This window comes from Elephantulus edwardii, unplaced genomic scaffold, assembly GCF_000299155.1.
Source record: "Elephantulus edwardii isolate Elephantulus edwardi_28Jun2011 unplaced genomic scaffold, EleEdw1.0 scaffold00236, whole genome shotgun sequence".
Lineage (NCBI taxonomy): Eukaryota > Metazoa > Chordata > Mammalia > Macroscelidea > Macroscelididae > Elephantulus > Elephantulus edwardii.
The window spans coordinates 1772432-1791829 of record NW_006399986.1 but is presented as its reverse complement, the minus strand read 5'-3'; the positions used below and the strand labels follow the sequence as shown (position 1 = coordinate 1791829).

Genomic DNA, 19398 nt, shown 5'->3' with positions numbered 1-19398 from the left:
ACAGTGCGATTGGCACAGGACAGAGCGGAGTTTAGGGCTGTTGTACATAGGGTCGCTATGAGTCGCAGGCGACTCGACGGCACATAACAACAACAACAGTCATTAATGCATCTTTATTGCATATCTGGGCAATTTCAAACTGCAAAATTTGACAAAAATAGTTGGTTTCCTCCTCTTTGGCTTTAGCTGTTAGTACACATATTTGAATAATAGTCAAACTAACAGATCTTCCTTGTATGTGAATGGATGATATTCTGTCACTCACAATATTATACTTGAGAAAAGAACTTGAAATTGTCTTTTCAACTATGACTGCAACATCATTCTTTTTCTGTTTTTATTTTCATTCCTGGAATAGTGTTTGATTCATAATGGCCAGTGCCAGTCCATCTCATCTCACTACTTCCTACAATGTCAGTATTCATGTGTTCCATTTCATGTTTCACAACTTCTAGTTTTTCAACCCACATACTTTGCTTATTCCATGCTCCAACTTTTAAAAGCTGTTTGCAGCTGTGTCTCCTCATTTTTCCTGCCTTCCAATATGGCCTCTACTATTACAAATATCCACGCTCCTCTATGTCATAGGGCTTTCAGAGACATCCTATTTAAGAAGTAGATAGCCAGTCCTGCTTCCTTGTCTATCTTAATCTGGGATCTCTAAAACCTCTCCGTCATGGATGACCCCTCTGGCATTTGACATACCAGTGACACGGCTTTCAGAATTAAGCAACCCATAAGTTACCTCAGTACAGTAAACTGACAGACAAGGGCTGTACTGATAATGAAATATGAGCAAGAATAGAGATACTTGAGTTATATTTAGCAATATGTAGATCATTTTCCCAATACAACAAACTGACAGATATATCTTGTACCTCTAGCAACAAGTCAGGCACACAAACATCATGTTGCCTGATCCACTTGAGGCCTGTGGCAGGAAGACACATTGTGTCAGTTTTGACTCATTAGTTTCCACAAGTGGCACAGAGGCCAAAGTCCCAGATGTGTACAGTAGCATCATGGTGATGTCTCTGTCAAATGTGAGGACAGGAGCGTATATATTAGGCTAGAAAAACCCAAAAGACATCATGAATATGGAACTTGTGATATATATTAAGGGTTGGTGATGACTTAAAGGAGAAGATTGGTTGAAATTTCATTTGTGAAGAAGAGAGAATTTGAACTAATGAATTTGGGAAGGATCACCTCAGTGATCTCTAAAGTTTACTATTTTGCTTTTAATCACCTTTGAAAATAAAGTGCATTTCACTTCATTTATGCAAAATTGTTGGCACGAGAAGACACAAAATATTCCAGAAAGTTTATGTACCCATAGTGGCATCACTAGGGTTGATGCCAAATAGTTTTATGATTCATTTCACCACCCCTCTGCCAGTTGTGAGCTATGCCCTGCCACTCTCAAAATCCATCATCTCCTGTTCATGTTGGAACCATTCACCCATGGGCATTTCAAGTTCCCGTGCTCCTCCCAGCCCCCATGCCAAGGTCTCAAGTTCCTCCTAGCTCTGCCAACCTGAGGTTCCCTGTATTTCTTCCTGTCTCCCATGACCCTCTTTTTCTCCCTGTGGTTTGTGCAATCGCCTGCCAACATGCTGACCTGGAGATTGTTGCTGTTAGGTGCCTTCGAGTCAAGCATGACATATGAACAATAGATCTGTACCCTGCCCTATCTTGTGCCAAATTCACAATCTCTGATGCACTCAAGCCCATTGCTGTTGTAGTCACTGTGTCAACTCACCTGGTTGAGGGTCTTCCTCTCTTTCATTATCTGTCCACTCTTTCTAAGCATCCTTTGGAGTAACCTTTCCTAGCAACATGCACAAAGTATGTCAGGTGAAACTTGGTCATCTTTGCCTCCAATGAACACTCTGGCTGCAGCTTTTCCAATATATATCTGTTTGTTATTTTGCCATTCCACGCTCTTCTCTAACGCCACGGTTCAACGGCATCAATTTTTCCTTCTGTCACCCTTATTCATTGTGCATCTCTAAGAAGAGCAAGTTATTGAAAAGACGATAATCTGAATCAAGCACACTTTCATCGTCAGCCTAACATCATCGCTCCTGAACAATTCGGAGAGACTACAGAATTGCTATTAATTTGGAGAGACCTGGAGATTAGGGGGTTGAAAACGTACTGCACTGGTTTCTGGATAACACAATCCGTGGTGTTACCAATACCCAAAAATGTCAGTTACCGGTTTTGCTAAGTAAACCTAATCTGCCCGTCGCATAGTTCCGTTTCCAGTTGTCACGTCTATTTACTAAATATGAGTATTTGCTCAAAGTAGTAACTCCCGGCTACTTCTTCAGTTTAAAGATCACAAGGTAAAGGTAGATGGGCATCAAGACCAACAGCAACTTCCAAAATTCTGCTAAGTGACATCACAGTAGGTCTATCTCGAGAACCAGCAAGGGGTGAAAGACATCAATGAGTTAGATGGGACAGACGTGCCATCCTGCTGCAGAACTTTTGCTAAGCATCTCTCAAATTATGCCGTCTTTTGAGGGAATAAAGGTGTTGTTAAATAAAGGTACTGCCAAAGAGGCCCTTTAGAGTAGTGAGAGTAGATCTTCACCCTGAAACCTACAGCGTCCCTTTTCAGCAGAAAGTAGCTAAGAGAATACACCATCCCCTTTTCCTTATGAATCAGGGTGAAGTCTCTCTCAAGGAGGAGTGATAGGGAATGGCAAATGACAAACGAGATTAATCAGAACTGGCTTTGACAAGCACTGTGGCAATGGGACAATTAAAACAGACTTTCAAGGGGGGAAAAAAGGAACAAAGTGGGGAGAAGGGTAGAGAAAATAGTGCAATAATGAATAAATGGAAATCCAAAATATCTGTAAATGTTCATTAAAATTAATAAAATTTAATTTAAAAAAAGGTACACGGAGGCCTCCGAGCAGCCGCCGCAAGTAGCATGACGCCATCACGCCCGCCGCGGGGCGGGGTCGTACAGCGGCCTCGTTCTCAGGTGCGCGGTGACGTCACAGAGCGCTACGCACGCAGTGACAGTGGCTTCTTCCGGCAACTAACTCGCAGGGTGATGAAGGGGTATTTAAAGGAGAGACACTGTGGTCACAATGGCCGTTGTCCGGTGAGTTAACCGTGTGGCTCACAGGCGACTTGAGTGACGGCGGAAGGGAGCCCCGAGTCGGCCGAGTTTGGGGACCAGCAGTCGTGGCTCGTCTCGCGACCTGGCGGGTCCGGGGCCTCCGCTGGGTTTTCCGAGCGGGAGGGACCCCAGCGGCGTGATCGGTGCCCGCGTTCCAGCCCGGGGTGAAGTTGGGGTGACGGCGGGTGTGAGTCTGCGGGGTGTGAGGCGAGGAGGCGGAGCCCTGGCGGCTCAGACATTTGGGTGAAGGAATCTGGGGAGACACAGCCTTGATTTCCGAGGGGGGCGCCTGGCGGGACCCTCCTGTCTCTGAGTTGTCTCTGCAATGAACTTGACTGAGGTTGGAATAGTCATGTGCAGACGGAGTGGGGATTCGTGCACTCCGGGGTGATTTAGGGTGTTTGTGGGGCCAAACTGTAACCCCTGAACTTCTTCATGGAGAGCACAGACTTACTGTTAGACTATATTCTTTCATGGTCCTTTAAGGTGTGTTTCCTTTTAGGAAAAGCAGTCCTTTTATTATTTCCTCCTAAAGGTACAGAACATCCTACTGAAAGGTCCAAATTCACCCCGCAGTCCAGAAGCAGCACTAGCGAGTGTCCAGCGAATAACGCTTTCATTATAATGCTTCCCATATATTAACTGCTACAGTATGTCTCGTTTTTACATGGGGTGCAGCCTAAAGCACTACACATGAGGGAAGTTAAAAGCACTCTACACTGGGAGGGACTGCATAACAATGAAAGAGTTTTTCTTTTCAAGGAGAAGAGTGAATTTGGGTGGAGAGGGTGGGTAGGGAGAAAAGTACAACAATGAATGACTGGAAATCCTTAAAAAAAAAAAGGAAAAAAGCACTTTATACTAAGATGATAAGGGCTATGCGGAGAGTGTGGGCGATGTTATTGGATATTGGCAGGGGACTTTCGTCTGAGATTCTACAGAGTGAGACCAGTATGATTGAGTGCCTGAAGAGAGATAGACTTTCTAAGAGGGTGTGATTCTATGGGAAGGCTGTATGACCTGGGGAATGTTGGATGAGGATGACTTATCCAGCAGACTTTGCATAGACATTTTCCATGGGCAGTAATATTAGATCTATCAAATAACGAATTATCTTTCCAGCCCTTGTAGCTGGAGAAAAGAATGGAAAGATATAGGATCAGTATAAATAGGGTGATGTATCCTGTAGGGGTTAACTACTTGAACATTGCTTGGATTGAGAGAATGTAATCCGAGAAACTCTGTTAAGGAAAAAAAAACTATTAAGTGCTCTGTGCTAAAGTGTAAGGAAAACATTCCTAACTTTAACAGAACAAAAGATGAGGGTTAGTGAATGAATGTCAGTGTGTCCCCTTAGAGTTAAAATTGTTGTTGTTATGTGCCTACAAGTCACTTGCGACTCATAGCGACCTTATGTACAACAGCCCTAAACTCTGTTCTGTCCTTTGCCAATCTCATTGTCTCCGACACACTCATCCCGATTGCCCCAGTCACTGAATCAATCCACCTCATAGAGGGCCTTCCCCTCCTGCGCCTGCCCTCCACCCTCCCAAGCATGATGTCTTTCTCCAACAACCAGTCTCTCCTTACAGCGTGACCAAAGTATGTCAGACGAAGCCTCAGAATCCTTGCTTCCAAGGAGCAGCACGGTTTATCCCTCTCCAGGACAAATCTGTTTGTTTTCTTAGCAGTCCATAGTACCCTCAATACTCTTCTCCAACACCAAAGCTCAAAGGCATCAATTCTCCTATCCTCCCTGGTCATTGTCCAACTCTCTGACACATAACAAGTGATTGCAAAGACCATGGCCTGTATCAGATGCACCTTAGTCTCCAGGGAGACACACCATTGCCCTTCAGTACTTTAGAGAGGTCCCGAACAGCAAGCAGACTTTCCCATCGCAGTACATCTTTTAATTTCCTGGCTGCTGGTGCCAAGAGTGTTGATTGTGGAGCCAAGGAGACTAAAGCTGTGAACAATCTCAATCTCTTTACCATACATCTGTTGCTGCCAATTGGTCCAGTGGTGAGAATCTTTGTCTTCTGGACATTGAGCCTCAATCCATACTGAAGGCTGCAGTCCTTGACCCTCTGCAGCAAGCGCATCAGGTCCTCTTCAGTTTCATCAAGCAGGGTTGTGTCATCTGCATAATACAGATTGTTGATAGATCTTCCACGAATCCTGATGCCGCATTTCTCCTCATAGAGCCCAGCCTCCCGGATGATCTGTTCTGCATACAGGTTGAAAAGGTATGGAGACAGGACACATCCCTGGTGTATGCCTTTCCCAATTTTGAACCATGCAATGTTTCCTTGCTGTGTTCTGATGATTGCCTCTTTGGTTCAAGTGTAGGGTTCGCATTAGCATGATCAAGTGTTCTGGGATTCCCATTCTTCTCAGAGTCAGCCACAGTTTGTTATGGTCCACACAGTCAAATGCCTTTGCATAATCAATGAAGCACAGATAGACATTCCTCTGGTACTCCCTGCTTTCATCCAATATCCATCTGACATTAGCTACAATATCCCTAGTACCATGACCCCTTCTAAACCCAGCCTGGACTTCTGGCAGTTCTCTGCTCATTTGCTGTTCCAGTTGTTTTTGGACAATCTTCAGCAGAATCTTGCTTGCATGTGAAATCAACGATATTGTTCTGTAGTTTCCACACTCTGTTGGGTCACCTTTCTTTGGAATGGGAACAGATATAGATCTCTTCCAGTCAGTTGGCCAAGAGGTTGTTCTCCAGATTTCTTGACACAACTTGGTGAGCACATCCAGGGCAGCGTCTGTTAGCTGGAATATGTCAATTGGTATACCATCTATTCCTGGGGCCTTATTTTTTGCTATTTCCTTCAAAGCAGCTTGAACTTCTTCCTTCATCACCATAGGCTCTTGCTCATATGTTGTTTCATTAAATTCTTCTGTGTCTGCCAATTCCTTTCTATACAATGACTCAGTATATTCCTTCCATCTTCTTTTGATACCTCCTGGATCATTTAACATTCTGCCTAAAGCATCCTTTTTTTTTCTTTTTTTTTTAGCATCCTTGATTGTAGCAACTCGAGGTTTGAATTTGCTCTTCAGTTCCTTGAGCTTAAGAAATGCTGAGCGAGTTCGGCCCTTTTGATTTTCTGTCTCCAGCTCCTTGCACATTGCATTGTAGTATTTTACTTTGTCATCCCGCGCTGCCTTTTGAAATCTTCTGTTCAACTCTCCTTTAAAAATGGGTGTGTATCCCAAAAATATTTTCTTGCTCTCTCAAAATTGTGTTTTGGCTATGGCTTTGCACACCAGGGTCAGCTAATCTTGAGAGTCTAGTCAGTATATTTTTCTGCTTGTAAAACTTCTTTAATGAAAGCTATGAGGTCTGCAGGACACTCAACATTGACTTCCTCGCCCCTTACTTCTTGACTAAGGTTCATTCTGTTGCCCAGTACTCTCGTTTTGGGCAGAGAAGTGCAGCATATGGTGACCCTGACGTGATAGGGGAAGAACAGGGAACCGAACCACATGGAATGAAAAGTGAAACAGCCCGGACTACTTTATCCCCTTAAGAGACTGTGCCAGAGAGCGTTACTGTGTCTCTGTAAGAGACGGTGCCCACTAGCACCTCTGCCTGTAGCTTTTTACTTATAAGGGGTTTGTAAAGATGAGGTGACAGATGACTTAAGACCAGAGAACATCTATTAAGACACTTCAACAGCTCTAAAGGCCACCTCTTGTATGGTAGACTTTAAAGTGCTTCAAGAGCTACTAATTTGTGTTCTTGACCATTGCTCCTAGACACAGGGACTTTAGGAACAGGCTGATAGAAAGTTAAAAAGGGATTTTGAAAAGGAAAAAAGTGTTCTTTGTGTTTTTACTTCTTGGTGTCTTATAAGAACTATTCTATACCGTCTATGAGCTGACAAAAATGCAACCCCTAATGCTTCTCCTCCAGCAGAGGAAAAAGAGGCAAGGATGCTTTTCCTGAATCACCACTGGAGTTGACCAATTCTCCTGTCAGAGATAGTCCTCCTCTTTCTACTCTACAGACTGCTTTATAAGAAGAGTTAAAATCAATCGCTTCTCAGCCTTTTGGCTAAGATCAAGTGTGAAGAAGAGTTAAAATCAGAAGCAATTCTGGCTTACAAATTGTGGAACGAAGGATACAGACACCTCGTTATGAAACTTCACCTTTTTAAGTGTTTAAAGAACTTAAGCAAAGATTCTCACTACTGGGTCGATTGGCAGCATCAGGATGGATGGTGAAGAGACTGAGATTGTTCACAGCTTTAGTTTGCTTGGCTCCACAATCAACACTCTTGGCACCAGCAGCCAGGAAATGAAAAGATATATTGCGATGGGAAAGTCTGCGGTTAGAGACCTATCTAAAGTATTGAAGAGGATCGATGTCACTCTGGAGACTAAGGTGCACCTGATACTGGCCATGGTCTTTGCAGTCACTTGCTATGTATCAAAGAGCTGGACAATGACTAGGGATGATAGAAGGAGAATTAATGCCTTTGAGCTGTGGTTTTGGAGAAGAGTATTGAATATACTATGGACTGTTAAGAGAACGAACAGGTTTGTCCTGGAGAGGGTGAAGCCAGGCTGCTCTTTGGAGGCAAGGATTCTGAAAGCTTCATTTGACATACTTTGGACATGTTGCAAGGAGGGACCAGTCCTTGGAGAGGGACATCATGCTCGGGAGGGTGGAGGGACAGAAGAGGAGAGGAAGACCCTTGATGAGATGGATTGAGTCAGTGACTGTGGTAATGGGGGTAGGTGTGTCAGAGACAATAAGATTGGCAAGAGATAGAGTAGGGTTTAGGGCTGCTGTACATGGGGTCGCTATGAGTCACAAGTGACTCAATGGCACATAACAGTAACAACAAGAGGCAAAGTATGAGTGAGAGTGGATTACAAAGTTCTTTCACTGTAGAGATATTAGCTACTATAGGACAGGGCTATATTATGTGTCCTTGTAATTGGACTACTCCAGTGAAAACTATCCTCTCCCTAGCCCATTACTGTGTTTGGGCCCTGCAGTATAAAGATGAATGCATCTGTCAAGCTACACTAATTTTGTATCAAATACCTATAAAAAAAGACACTATTATGAGAAGTTCCTTACAGGGATGTTCTGGTACAGGCGCAAAAAGGTAGACACGTCTGTTTTACTAGTATACTGAGATTGCCCTTCAGGAATGGAAGAGAGTTCCCCAGAGAGGGGCTTTTGCTAAAATCGGGCACAGAGCTCAGGAAAATTATTTTTGTTGTTTTTGCTGTTGTTGTTGTTGTTGAGTACTGGTTGTCAGAGGCAGTTAATTGCATGGGAGGAGATTGCCTATCCTTCTCCTGTGGAGGCCCTGATAGATTCAGACAATTCAAATGCCTTGGGGATTGAAACACAGCTTCTAAACATTAAGCTACCAGAGCTTCTAGGAAAATGATGTAGACTCTGTTAATAGACTCTGTTAAGAGATTACAAACTGTCATTAATTAGTTGTCAAGTGGATCATAAATTAGAAGCTGAGGCTTTATTTTTATTGTGGCTTCATGAAAATATTAATGCAGACAGTGAAGAGGCTTTGGTTCAATTCGAGCAAATGCTAAAGAAATAGAAAAATTCATTAACATTTGCCAGAGTGTTGGATCTGAACATTATAAAGCACAAGTCCAAGCTGCTGCTCTTAATCTCCCCAATAGAAATTGTTTCTAATGTGGCAAATCTTGGACACATGGCTCAAATGTATAAGGCAGCAGGGAATGGGAATTATGGTTCTGTGCTCTCTTCTTCCTAGCTTTGTTCTCACTCTGGGAGAGGTAAACATTAGTCTAATCAATGCCACTCTGAATTTGATAAAATGGATATCCTTTGCTGTTGTTGTTACATGCTGTCCAGTTGCTTGCCACTGATAGTGAACCCTGCTCTATCCTGAGTCAACCTTATCTTCTCTGACATACCTACCCTCGTTATCCCAGTCACTGAGTCAATCCTCTTTTGCCCTGTCCCTCCACCCTCCCAAGCACGATGTCTCTCTCTCCAAGGACTGGTTCCTCCTTGTGACATTCCCAAAGTATGTCAGATGAAGCTTCAGAATCCTTGCCTCCAAGGAGTACTCTTGTTTCACCCTCTCTAGGATGAATCTTTTGTTCTCTTAGTACTCCATGGTACATTCAATACTCTTCTCTAACACCAGAGCTCAAAGGCATCAATTTTCCTTCTATCATCCCTACTTATTGTCCAGCTTTCTGATGCATAGCAAGTAGTTGCAAAGACCATGGCCTGGACTGGGCGCACCTTAGTCTCCAAATTGACATCATTGCTCTTTAGTACTCTTGAGAGGTCCCTGACAGCAGATTTTCCAAAAAGCTCATCGTTTGATTTCCTGGCTGCTGGTACTAAGAATGTTGATTGTGGGGCCAAGCAAATTGAAGCTGTTAACAATCTGAATCTCTTCACTACCCATCATAATGCTTCCAGTCCCCCCACTGGTGAGAATCTTTGTTTTATCAATGTTGAGCTTCAGTCCACATTGAAGGCGGCAGTCCTTGACCTTCTGCAGCATTTCAGCAAGCACGGTTTTGTCATCTGCATAACACAGATTGTTGATGAGTCTTGCTCCAGTCCTGATGCCACATTTCTCCTCATAGAGCCCAGCCTCCCAGATGATTGAGATATTGAGATAGGTGCTGAGGCATTGAGATAGGACGCATCCCTGGTACATTGTTTGCAAACTTTCTAATTCCTTGGTTCAGTCTCCAGGAAACACCTTCAGGGATGTGAATCCCTGCGTGCTGAACAACAAATGGGGAAAGAAAAAAGAAAATCCCTGGACAGCCCCTCTTGGTAGAAAGCCCCTCGATGACTTTCCTGCCACACCCTCTGGGAGCGTGGGACTAGACCTTCCAGTCCAAAACCAGCTTCCTATATATATATATTTTTTTTTAAATTTATTTATTTTTCATTTCAATGAACATCTACAGAGATTTTGGAATTCCTTTCATTCATTGTTGCACGCTTCTCCCTGCCCCCCCCAGCCCCCCCGTTTGCTCCTCTCCCTGAAAAGCAAAAGAAAAACTCCCTCATTGGTACACAACCCCCCCCGCACCTCCCCCCAATCCCACCCCAACCCCAAATATAATCCACTCTGCAACCCTCATTACGTACTCCTATGATAAACGTAATGCCCTAAAATATAATACTTTTAAACTATTCTCTCCCCCATAGACTTCAATGCCATAAACATATTTCATCCACAAAACCAGCTTTTTTTAAAAATTTTATTATTTTTGTGTACGCGTACCGTCAAATCAGATCTGACTGGTACAGGAGGAGATTGTCCCTCCTTCCCCAGCAGAGCAACTGGTGGATTCGAACCGTTCACCTCTGGGATTGTACTTGCAGCTCTCCTTGCCACTAGGCCACCAGAGCTCCCCAAAACCAACTTCTTAATAATCCTGAGGAAGTTGTTCTTGCTCCCACTGATGGGGGGGCATTGCCTCAAGGTCATGTAGGATTAATACTAGGAAGACCTAGCACCTCTCACGGGGGAATTCATGTGTTACCTGGAGTTATACACAGGGATTTTACAGGAGAAATACAAATCTTGATTCAGGACTCATAGTGCAAGTTATTCCCTCAGGAACTAACATAGGACAATGAATTATTATATATTTTTCTGGATTCCGAATAAAAATCCTAAAATTAGAGGTCAACAGAGCTTTGGAAGTACTAACATAGATGTTTCCAGCAGACCAAAAATTAAAAAAAAAATTTTTTTTCTTTTTTCAGAAATTCAAGTTCTTATGCAGTACAGAAATTTTGAGAGCCTGCTGGATACTGGGGCTGATGTGTCTGTTATCTCTTCCTCCTTTTGGCCAGATCACTGGCCCCTCCTGCCAATTTTACACCCTATTATGGGATACGGGGGTCATGGTGCAGCTACACAAACTTTAAAGGTTTTAGAGTGTACAGGACCAGAAAATCAGAAGGCTTAAATGAAACCTCTTGTTCTAGACTTCACTATTTATGAGGAAAAGACTCCTGAAACAGTGGGGCCTGGGGTCACACATTCCACCTTTTTAGCAGCCACTTCTCTGATTCCACCTCTCCCACTATAGTGGAAAACCACTGAGTCCCTGTGGGTGGAGCAGTGACCTAGTGAGGGTCAATAGTTAGAGCAGCTTAGAGGGTTTTAGTAAAAGAACAGTTACAAGCTGGTCACTTTGGACCTTCCACTAGTGCATGGAACTCTTCTATTTTCACCATTCCAAAGAACACATCTGGTAAATGCAGGCTTGTGCTTGCCTAAAGTAAAGAGTAGCAGATGAATGTCTTGTCTTTCATTAACTATGCAAAGGCATTTGACTGTGTGGATCACAACAAACTGTGACTAACTTTAAAAAGAATGGAAACCCATTCTTCTAATAAAGAAAGACCAGAAGAGCCCTAGGAAAATATCAGGAATATCACCCATGAGAGCTCTGGTGGCCTAGTGGCAAAAAACTGCACTGTAATCCCAGAGGTACCCCATTCAAATCCAGATGCCCTGCCGGAAAAGGAGGGGCATTCTCCTCCTGTACCAGTCAGATCCAATTTGATGCTACACGCCCCCCTCCAAAAAAAGATTGCAGCTTCATTTAAAAAGGGGAGCTCTGGTGGCCTAGTGGCAAGAAGCTGCAATGCAATCCCAGAGATATGCGGTTCAAATCCACCAGATGCTCTGTTGCAGAAGGAGGGGCCATCTCCTCCTGTACCAGTCAGACCTGATTTGACGGTACACACAGACACAAAATAATAAAATATAAAAAAAATTAAAAAAAAAATAATATCACCCATGAAGAATGCAAAATGTCATTAACAAAGACAGAGGAGCAAGAAGAGACCAATAAAGGGGTTAGGAGTCCCTGTTTTAAAACATCTTTAGAATGCAAAATAAAGAATTTTAAGAAATTTTCTATATAACTAATGAAACCAATATAAAATCGTCAATAAACTTAACTGAATGTATAACTTAAAACAAGTTGTGTTAATAACAGTTGGGGGGGGGTTTACTTTTTTAAGGTATTCTTTTTTTATTTGTTGATGAAAATAAATGTTTGCAAAGTGACAGACTTTTATTTTTCCTTCGAGTATGTTACAGTTACAAAAGACTAAAATGCTAGCAATTCTCATCTAGCTTGACAACAATTTTACAATACTTCTACTGGTTAGGAACATAAAACATAATATACATTATTACAAGGGCGAAAAAATACCAAATAAGTCCACAAATAAGTTTTTGTGATTACATACACAAGACAGAGCAACAATTCTCAGAAATCTTTAGACTTCACAAGGCTCACATTATTTTAATTATATTATCTATTACAACTATAAATATCTATATACAATAGATACTTAGATGAACAGAGACCAGAACAAGCAGATGAGTAATTGAATATTCACACAAATCTTCATACTGCACAGGAAAAACAAAATAAATATTCTTCTAACATTCTCAATTACAAGCAAAACACAGGTCTGTAAATGTCAGTTTTCCCTAATAGTACAAAGGGAGATAGGGATTAAAATTTTTTTATTCACAAACAGTGATATAAGGAACACATTACTAATACACCACAGATATAAGGAAACTATTAGAACAGGATAGAGAAAACATCAAAAGGCTGTTTACAAAAATCTACTGTGAATTCAAGGAGTTGGGATTGAACTTTGATAAATGTTGATAGTTGTAGAGGGGCTTCAGGCCTTTTGTTCATAGGGTCGCTATGAGTCGTGCTCGATTCAAAGTCAATCAACAACAAGGGAATGTAGGAGGAACGCCCTCTGTAGAGCACTGTGTTCAAACCCTAACCCCTCAGATTCTTGCTTCTCTAACAGACCAGCCCTGAGGCCTCCCATCCTCTAAGGATCCTGCAGGCCTTCCGGGCCCACTCCCAGCTGGCACATTTCTACTTTGGGGTTTTGTGTCTGGGGTGACTCACAAAACGTTGCCTTTTGGTGTGTACCTCTAAGTAGACCAGGGCTCAATAGAAAATTTTCATCTTTAGAAAAATGGAATGAAGTCAGCTTCATTTAAGAATCCCTGATTGAGGAAAGAGTGAGTCAGAGGCTTGAGGCCTAAAGAGCTTTTTCAGGGATTGGATATTGCTTTTTTGTGGCAACAAATAAGTGGGGTTGCTGAAGGGAGATTTTAAGGGAGTGACATGCTCAGTGATGGAGAGATTGTGATTGTGGATGTCTTATTCTTTGGGTAAGGGTGGAAAAGGACCACAGGACAAGAGGTTCTGGGGTGCTAAGTCAGGGGGTGAAGTGAGGAGGCCTAGGAAGGGGGAAGAGGCACAGAGGGTTGGGGCGGATCCCAGAAAGAAGAGGACTACATATAATTTAGTGGGTACATCTTGTCTCAGTAGGGGAATGGGGTACGTATGAATGACAAAGGAGTGTGGAAAGATAGATTAAAAGTACAGTCTAGCAAGAGGCGAAATGACTATACCATCAGTTCCCGCAGTAGACCAGCCTGATGCCTGGAATGGTCAACAAGTATCGATAAGAAATGGGCCTACCCTCTACAGGATAAGGACACAGGGTTCCACAAGCATGGGAACACTGCTCCCTGGGCTCTGTGTTAATCTTTGGCAGTGCCAAGTCCAGCCAGGTCTAGCAGAGAGGGAACCACTGATAAGAAGGACTGAAAACCTACTGTATATTCTGCTTGGAGTCAGGTTTCCTGTGCTGTCCTCCATGCTCTGGCCACAGCTTAGTTGGGGGTCGTAGGGAAGGGCACCGTGACACCCAGTGTCTCCCCTGTCAGCCAGCACCAGAACTAGCCCAGCGGGCCCCTTTTCTGGTGGTTGGTGGCTTCATTAGCCAGATTTTGTGCCTGGTTGGTGGTGTTGCCATCCCAGATTGCTTGGGCAGGGGTTTGGCATTTAGCTTGGGTCTTTTGTTTAAGGGTGTCCTCTATTATTGCAGACTAGGTTCAGGAGATCTCATTGTGGAGTTTAAGGGCCTTTTTTGGAGGGTTCCCCCCCAAAACTGGGAACAGATTATGAAATGAAATATATATTAAGGACTAAGTAGCCTTTGTGGCTGGTAAAGTAAAAAACTGTAAACCTTCTAAGACCTTGAGTAAGACAAGAGAGAAAGAGAGCAGGGATTTTTCTTAATATAGGTGAAAAAATGCCTAGCCTCAGATGAATAACTGAGAAGTCAGGAAGACAGAAGGAAACGTAGGGTCATACAAGTCCCTCTTCTCCTGCAAGCTCTTTAAGAGGAAGCACAAGAGCTGGAGAGGTTGACAGGGAGAGAGACCTGACCGAGTGTAGCATGATGAGGGAGAGGGAGAGGTTTCTGGACCTGCTCACTGAGGAGGGGATGGATAATGGGGCACTTGGGTTGGGTCAGAGAGGGAGTGCATGGGCGATTTCCACGCAAGGTGGGGAGCAGCATCGTCTGTGGAGTGCATGGAGTCTACAGTGAGTGAAGGCTCCATGGATACAGGATGGGACGGGGGATGAAAAGGAATGGAGGAACAGGATTTGTGAAGGGGAACAGGAAGTGTATAGGGTGAGTTGTGTCTTGAGTGCAAAGAAGGCCTGAACATAGGGGACTTCTGCCCACTTGAGGGACCACCACCAGAAGTTCTCAAGATTGGTAAGTATGCTGGAGTCAAGAGGACCCTCAGCGGGCCATGGATATTGAGGCCCAGCTATGGAAACCATCCCAAAGGGTAGATGAACCAACAGATTGTTGGTTACCCCTGATTTGACCGAACTCTAGAGCCAGCTATTTGGAAAAGTGAAGACGTTCAAAAGCTTTTCCCTTTGGCTTCTCACTCTTTGGCAGAAGGAAATCTCAAGTCTCCAGCTAGGTGTCCCTGCCTTGACACTGGGCTTGGAATCCTGGAGGAAGAGACCTCTAACCAGTGATGGATTTTGGAATTCCTAACAATTGTTGTTATATCCCGTCGAGTCAACCACTACTCACAGCACAATAGCTGTGAACCTGCCCTGTCCTGAACCAGTCTCACTGTCTCTAACACACGTGCCCCTATTACCCCGGTTACTGGGTCAACCTATCTCATCCAGAGTCTTCCTCTCCTGCATGTCCCTCCACCAAGCATAATGTCTTCCCGACAACATGCCCAAAATATGTGAGATGGAACTTCAAAATCCATGCCTCCAATGAAAAACTTGGTTTCACTCTTTCCAGGACAGACCTGTTTGTCTCTTGGCAGTCCGTAGTATTTGCAGTACTCTTCTCCAGCACCACAACTCATCTTAGTCATTGTCCAGCTCTCTGATGCATAGCAAGAAACTGAGAAGACTTGATCACATACACCTTAGTCTCTAGATTGATATCGTTGCCCTACAGTATTCTCAAGAGGTTGCTGACAGAAGATTTTCCTAAGGCAGTTTAGTTTTTTTATATCCTGTTAGTACCAAAAGTGTTGATTGTGGATCTGTTGTTGTTGTTGATTTCCTTAGAGTCGAGCACACCTCATAGCAACCCTATGAACAGAAGGTCTGAAGCCTTTCTGTAACTATCGACATTTATCAAAATTCATAGTTTCCAGAGGCATGTTATTTAGGAAGTGGCCCAGTTGTGAGAATCTTTGTTTCCCGATATGCAATGCACATTGCGGAGTATAGTCCTTGACCCTCTGCAGCAAATGCTTCAGGTCCTCCTCAGTTTTTGGCAAGCAATGTTGACTCATCTGCATAACACAGGTTGTGATGAGTCTTCCTGCGATCATGATGCCACATTCTTATTAAGTCCAGCCTCCTGAATGATCTGTTCTGCATAAAGATTGAAAAGGTATGGAGAAAGGACTCATTCCTGAACTCCTTTCCTGATTTAGAACCATGCATTGTTTCCTTGCTCTGTCCTGACGACTGTTTCCTGGTCTTTGTTTTGCATGAGCACAATTAAAGAGTTCTGGGATTCCCATTCTTCTCAGGATTGGCAATGTTTTGTTGTGATCTCCACAGTCAGATGCCTTTGCATAGTGAATGAAACACAGATAGATAGCCTGTGGTACTCTGTGCTTTCAGCTAAGATCCAACTTGTGGCTTTTCACGAAATTTGAAACTTGTTTGGTGTTTGCTGTTCACTATTAGAAAATGCTAATTTATTTAAGGTTTTCAAAGCAGTATGTCCTGGCTGGTCCGAGTGCAGTGGAGGCCACAACTAATTGATCACAGTCAGTTACAGATTTCTTTGTTCCTTCTCCACTACCACTGCTTCACTTGACCAGTCTTAAAAAAAAAAAAAGCAGTATGTCCTACGTTTTAATAAAAAAGTTTATGTCAGTCAATGCCTAATCCTTTATCTTCCAGGAATATTTAATAAAGAGTAAATTAACTTTTCTACTTAGATACCAAAGACAATTTTATTTTCACAGCAAGGAACCCAGTTGTTTGGTTTATGTCATTTAATACTAAAAGTTATTTAAAGTTTCATAAATTAATCCATCAAAGTTTAACGAGATACTTTTATTTAACCAGTTTTATTTTTGCGCAAGTCTTTAAGTAGATCTAATGAATAAATTCTTCAGAATGCCTAAGTGCTTTCACATTATTCTCATGTATTAACTATCTCATTATGAGACATTACAGTTTTATGAAGATAGAAAATCCTTTAGGATGATTTTGCACTCCGTACACCCAATCTTGAAGTTCAACATCAAGAAAACAAAGGTTCCCACCACTGGGCCAATTGGCAGCATCATGAAGGACAGTGAAGAGACTGAGATTGTTAACAGCTTTAGTTCGCTGGGCTCCACAATCAACACTCTTGGTGCCCACAGCCAGGAAATCAAAAGACGAATTGCATTAGGAAAGCCAGCTGTCAGGGACCTCTCCAGCTTACTGAAGAGCAATGATGTCAGTCTGGAGACTTAAGGTGCACCTGATCCAGGCCATGGTCTTTGCAATTACTTGCTATGCATCAGAAAGCTGGACAATAAGTAGGGATGATAGATGGAGAAATGATGCCTTTGAGTTGTGGTGCTGGAGAAGAGTATTAAATGTACGGCTGTTTTCTCATGCACTGCTGAGAAAACAAACAAGTTTGTCCTAAAGAGGGTGAAACCAGGCTGCTCCTTGGAGTCAAGGATTCTGAAGGTCAGTCTGACATACTTTGGACATGTTGCAAGGAGGGACTAGTCCTTGGAGACGGACATCGTGCTTGGGAAGTTGGAGTGACAGTGCAAGAGAGGAAGACCCTGGATGAGATGGATTGACAGAGTGACTGGGGTAATGAGGAAAGATGTGTCAGAGACAATAAGGTTGGCTCAGGATAGAGCAGGGTTCAGAGCTGTTGTACATAGGGTCACTATGAGTCGCAGGCAACTTGACAGCACATAACACCAACACCTAATCTGGCACTAATTAATGCCTAAGTAAGTAGTCAGAATAACATCACCTGTGGTCAGTAAGATTATGTGAGTAACATCATCTATGGTCAATAAGATTACGTGACAAATCGGCTGGGCTGTGGTTCTTAGTGGTTGGGCTGGTGTGTGATGACAGTGACATAATACAGTCATGGTCCATTTTGTCATATGATATAATCATCCTCATCTAATGAGATGTTTTTTCACACTACATGAGTTTGAGATCCAATCTTGTAAGTTCAGACAGCTTGTGTGTATTTTCTCTGTAGCATATAAACAAAAGAATATTGACTACCATATTAAGTCTGTTTAGTATCCAGGAAGTACCAATAGAATTTGAAAATAATTTTTAACACATGTACACAAAACATCATTACTATTGCAATGGTCTATGTTCATTTAAGTCTTTCTCCTGCTGTTTAAGGAGTATCTCTCTGCAGTGTCTATGTTTTTTTAGAATTCTTGTATTAGAAACAACTTGCTTACCATTCTTTTGTTACGGAGATACACCTAATTTCTGATAACAACTTTGGGAAGCTCTTTGAATAGCTTTCCTGGAGTCACATGGTTCAGAGGTTTGAGACCAGTCTCATCCTAACTGGCCTTCCCTGTCCATTGACTGATAGAGATGAGATTTGGTCATTCTGATTTATTTACATAGATTCAGTTGGACAGAATTTAACCACCCTTACAGTTCCATGACGGAGTTTATGTTTAAACCCTTTGTTTTCTGCTTGGGAAGGAAGTAAAACAAGCAATGAAGACTTAGAAGATAGATATGTTAGTTCTTAGGTGCCGTCAAGTGGAGTACGACTCATAGTGGCCCTAAGAACAACCCATCCGAACCCTGTGCTGTTCTCATAATTCCTGATAGACTAAAGCCCATTGTGACAGTCACTGTGGCAGCCCCACCTGGGTAAGGATCTTCCTCTCCTTCACCGACCTTCCACCCTTCCAAGCATCATGTATGTCCCTCCTCTCCTGGCATCATGCCCAAAGTATGTGAGGCAAAGCCTCATCATTCTTGCCTCCAAAGAGCACTCCAGCTCCACCCTCTCCAAGACATATCTATTTGTTCTCTTGGCCATCCATGGGATGTCCAGTGCTCTTCTCTAACACTCAGAGGCGTCAATTCTTCTGTCCTTACTCATTGCCCAGCTCTCTCAGATGCATAGCAAGTGATCAGAAAGGCCATGGCTTGAATCAAGACACACTTTAGTCCTCAAACTGATATTGTGTTGTTGTTGTTGTTGTTATGTGCCGTCGAGTCGCTTGCGACTCATAGCGACCCTATGTACAACAGCCCTAAACTTCACTCTGTCCTGTGCCAATCGCACTGTCTCTGACACTCCCATCCCAATTATCCCAGTCACTGAATCAATCCACCTCATAGAGGGCCTTCCTCTCCTGTGCTGTCCCTCCACCCTCCCAAGCATGATGTCCCTCTCTAAGGACTGGTCTCTCCTCACAACATGTCCGAAGTATGTTAGACGGAGCCTCAGAATCCTTGCCTCCAAGGAGCTGCCCTGTTTAACCCTTTCCAGGATTAATCTATTTGTTTTCCTAGCAGTCCATGATAACCTCAATACTCTTCTCCAGCACCACAGCTCAATGGCATCAATTCTCCTTCTATCCTCCTTATTCATTGTCCAACTCTCTGATGCATAACAAGTGACAGCAAAGACCATGTATCAGATGCACCTAAGTCTCCAGAGAGACACCATTGCTCTTCAGTACTTTGGAGAGGTCCCTAACATCACACTTTCCCATGGCAATATGCCTTTTAATTTCCTGGCTGCCGGTGCCAAGAGTGCTGACTGTGGAGTCAAGCAAACTAAAGCTGTGAACAATCTCAATCTCTTCACC

The 19398-nt window shown here is 43.1% G+C and overlaps 1 pseudogene; it reads left to right on the top strand.

The window, feature by feature from the left end:
• Window positions 1-2947: 2947 nt before the first annotated feature.
• The window catches only part of LOC102855041, a 28763-nt pseudogene continuing 12312 nt past the window's right edge, over window positions 2948-19398 (top strand).